This window comes from Rhagoletis pomonella, unplaced genomic scaffold (genome assembly GCF_013731165.1).
Source record: "Rhagoletis pomonella isolate Grant_MI unplaced genomic scaffold, Rhpom_1.0 Rhpom_scaffold_00009, whole genome shotgun sequence".
Lineage (NCBI taxonomy): Eukaryota > Metazoa > Arthropoda > Insecta > Diptera > Tephritidae > Rhagoletis > Rhagoletis pomonella.
In genome coordinates, this window is record NW_023458563.1 from 23,262,708 (window position 1) to 23,266,605 (window position 3,898).

The following is a 3,898-nucleotide window of genomic DNA, read 5'->3' on the forward strand; positions in this document are numbered from 1 at the left end:
CATGATAACTTCAACCTACACAAAAAACTGAAAGAATTTCGTAACACAAAAAACGTAATAGCATAAATATTTTAACAAATAAAGATAATAAATTAATAATCGACGAAGTAGGAAAAGTCAACTATGGACGGAATATGTGAACGAACACTTCAAGGACGATTCGAGGGAAGACAGTATACCAGCTGGGGGCGTAACAGATGAAATATTTTTGGAAATAACAAAGTCAGAGATAACCAATGCAATAAAGACGTAAAAAAAGAAAAGAACGGTGAGATGTGAAGAAATACCAGCGGAGATAATTAAGCTAATTGACGGCGATGCTATGAATGTATTACTAGAAACTTTTAACTACATATACAAAACTGGAGAATATCCCCTCTCATTGCTTAAATCGACCTTCGTGACGCTTCCGAAGAAATCAAACGCAAAGCTATGTCAAGACTACCGGCTCATTAGTTTAAGGAGCCACACGTTAAAGATATTTATAAAAATTATGCATAGACGGATATATAACAAATGCGAGAAGGTAATGGGAGCGACGCAATTCGAGTTAAAGGAAGGCATGGGAACAAGAGAAGCGCTGTTCAGTGTACAAATGCTTGCCCAGAGATGCCAAGACGCCAACCAAGACGTGTTCTTGTGTTTTATCGACTACGAAAAGGCCTCTGACAGAGTCCAGCACCGCACACTAATAGACACACTAGAATCGATAGACATAAACAAATATGACATTCAATGCATTCGAAACGGCAGAAGTCAAATTCGGGGACAATAAAACAGAAGAAATTAGAATAAACAGAGTCAGGCAAGGTTGTATTTTGTCGCCGCTTCTTTTTCAACATTTATTCCAATAGGATTTTTGAAGATGCTGTACATGACAAGACTGGCATAACAATAAACGGCTCGCCTTTCAATAATATTCGATACGCTGACGACACAACCCTGATCACAAACAATTTAGCAGACCTGCAAAGAATACTGGACAAAGTGGAAAGGCATAGCAATCAATTTGGACTAGACATTAACATTCACAATACAGATGATTATGATAATAGATAAAAGTGGGCAAGACTACTCTAATGCTTATTCGACATTAAATAATACAAACATAGAAAAAGTAAAAAACTTCAAATATCTGGGCAGCTGGCTCAATGACAAGTGGGAATATGACAATGAAATCAACGGCAGTATAGAGGCAGCAAGAGCAGCATTTAATAACAAGGGGAAGGTACTCACTAGTAGAGATATAGCGATTAAGTTGAAAATAAGATTTGTTAAATGCTATGTGTGATCGACTCTCTTATATGGATGCGAAACATGGACACTAAAAAGCGCAAGCATAAATCGACTGGAAGCTTTTAAAATGTGGTGCTACAGAAGAATCCTAAAGACCAAGTGGACGGATAAAATATCTAATGACGCTGTACTACAAAGAGCGCAGACCACGAGACAACTGATAAAAGAGATAAAACAAAGAAAACTGCCTATTTAGGACATATTATAAGAGGGCAAAAATATGAAGTTTTAAAACTATTAATACAGGGAAAGATCGCAGGACGCAGAGTAGCAGGAAGAAGAAAAATTACATGGTTGGACAACATAAAAGAATGGGCGGATGAACTAGAGACAAAGCAAGGAACAGAAACGAATTGGAAAGAATAATAAAAAATATAAACTAAAAACATTAAACGTATGCATGTAATCGCGAACACCCAGCAAATGGATACGCAGTACAAGACAATCCTTTTGCAAAAAAACCAAATTTCTCCTATTTTAAAACAGGTCCCAAGGGGTCTGTATATGTTTTTATATAGTGTCGTCCATCCTCTTTCGTTTAAGATGGATTTGGGGGCCACGCCCCCACCCCCTCACTCCCCCAAGATCGTTGTACAAATAAGCAAACATTTCCCGCTACAACAACAATAACAATAACAACAACAACGCAACAGGGGTCGGGTGTGCGTTTTTAGTTTGATTTGTGATGTTGTTGCTGTTGTTGTAGCGGCTACTAAGCCTGTTGTTGTTGTTGTAACAGCATACAAATTCCCCAAAGAGATTTTGGGGAGTGTTGCTGGAGTGGTGGCAGTCCTTGGCCAGATATATATCTATCTGGGTCGTTCCGGTTACGTAAACCCGACTGTCGTGGGAACGGAACGGGTTGCCTCGTTCGGGGCGGTGCATCCATCAACGTTGTCGTCTATTTCAGCTAGGGGGAGGCCCAGGAAGTGTGCTACTTCCACAGGGACAGGGGCGTTAGCTGAGTGGGATTCTCAGGGCATGTAAAGAGGTGCCGGGAGTCATGTGGCGACTATACACATGCCGGGCATTGGTTGGGCACATCCTCGTTGGTTCTGCTCAGGTAGCTGTTGAGCCCGCTGCAATAGCCAGAGCGATTTGTTCTCTTTCTAGTGAGTTGGATATCAAGTCACGTTCCTTCTCCCTCCGCATAGTAACAAAAAAAAAGTGGGCAAATAACTAAACTTGCCACGAAGTTCGACACATTGACCGCGTTCTGCAACTTCGACACAATCTGTAACATTTTTAAACCAATTTCTTTATTTGCGGTGATTAAATTTATTTCCTTTGTTACATTTAAAATAACAACGTTTAACCAAAACTGATGCGGGCGGTGCTGCAAGCCAAACCTAGTTAACTATATTTTATCAAAATATAAAGTATGCATGAATATGTGGGTACATAATAAGAAACGTTTTTTAATTATGCATTGTCTTAATACAAATGTTTTTCCCGAAAATTCTGACTTTCTTATAAGCAGTAAGTAAGCCACATAATCTAAATAATTGTATGCTTGTACACTTGTGAAATTAATTTATGTTTTTATTTATTCTAATGACCACAAAAGGAGATAACTATATTAAACTTTATTATAATAGAGAATTTTGCCTGGTGCAAATTACTTTTATAAATATATTAGAAAAAACTAAAGTTCATGCTGGTGTACTTCTAACTTGCCACTGTTTACACAATAATGTTGTACGAGACAACGCTTACATTAAACATATGTCACTAGAACGACTCCTCCATTCCAACGTCTTGTAAAATGTTTAGTTGGCTTATAAATATCCGAGCATTTTACACTTTTCACTGTCACAGGAATGTAATTAAAATTTACGCCGACCTTTTAAAGACAAATTATAGACGACCAAATACCGCTTCAATTTTGTTCGCACTATGTAAAGGAACCCGCTGGAGCGTGCTGTAATTTTGTTGTACTAACTACAATAATTTTATTAATTGCGTCTTTATTTACTGTAGTAAAGAATCCGCTGATAAGAAAAAAACAAATTCCTTAAAAGGCGTAACAAAAAATAAAAAAACACGAATACTCAAGCTTTTTGGATCACGTACAGAAGAAAATCGTTGGTATAAATATGGCGGCAACATGTGGACTCTATTCCACAATAATTTTTAGTGATGCCAGAAGACAGTGAAAATGAATTTTGGCGCTCTTACACCCTGTTTACACCATGTAATATTAAAAAAGATTGGCGCGTATTCATAGTCCAGCCACTAAGTCGAAACTAATAAAGTTGCAACTTAAATTTAAGTACCAACTTAAAATTCACTTCTATTCATAATCGCATTTCAGACATCTACTAAGTAGTTTTAACTTAATTTTACGATATTGCAAAACGGGTGTGAAAATGTATCAACTTTTCTTTACGATATTTTGGAAATATGACATTTATATTAAATAATGTCAAGTTTGATCATCCGTTTATGTAATTTTTACTCTCAGTGCATGTTTATGCAAAAGAATAAGGTATAAGTTTCATGTTAATTGTGTGGAATAGCCAGAACTTCCGCAATGATGTGAACCCTGCCAGCCACGGCTCACCACTTTCCCCTAAAATTCAAACGATTTACTAACACATTC

The 3,898-nt window shown here is 37.3% G+C and overlaps 1 protein-coding gene across 3 annotated transcripts in view; it reads right to left on the bottom strand.

Moving 5' to 3' along the window:
• LOC118745642 (polycomb protein PHO) overlaps positions 1–3,455 on the bottom strand; it is a 189,190-nt gene extending 185,735 nt beyond the window's left edge. For 2 of the 3 annotated variants that reach the window (XR_004993674.1, XM_036479180.1), the window contains exon 1: positions 3,013–3,429. The gene's annotated coding sequence lies outside the window, so the exon portion shown is untranslated. Of the gene's footprint in view, positions 1–3,012 lie in introns of all 3 variants that reach the window. The other variant, XM_036479179.1, reaches the window with a different exon arrangement.
• Between the last annotated feature and the right edge of the window lie 443 nt (positions 3,456–3,898).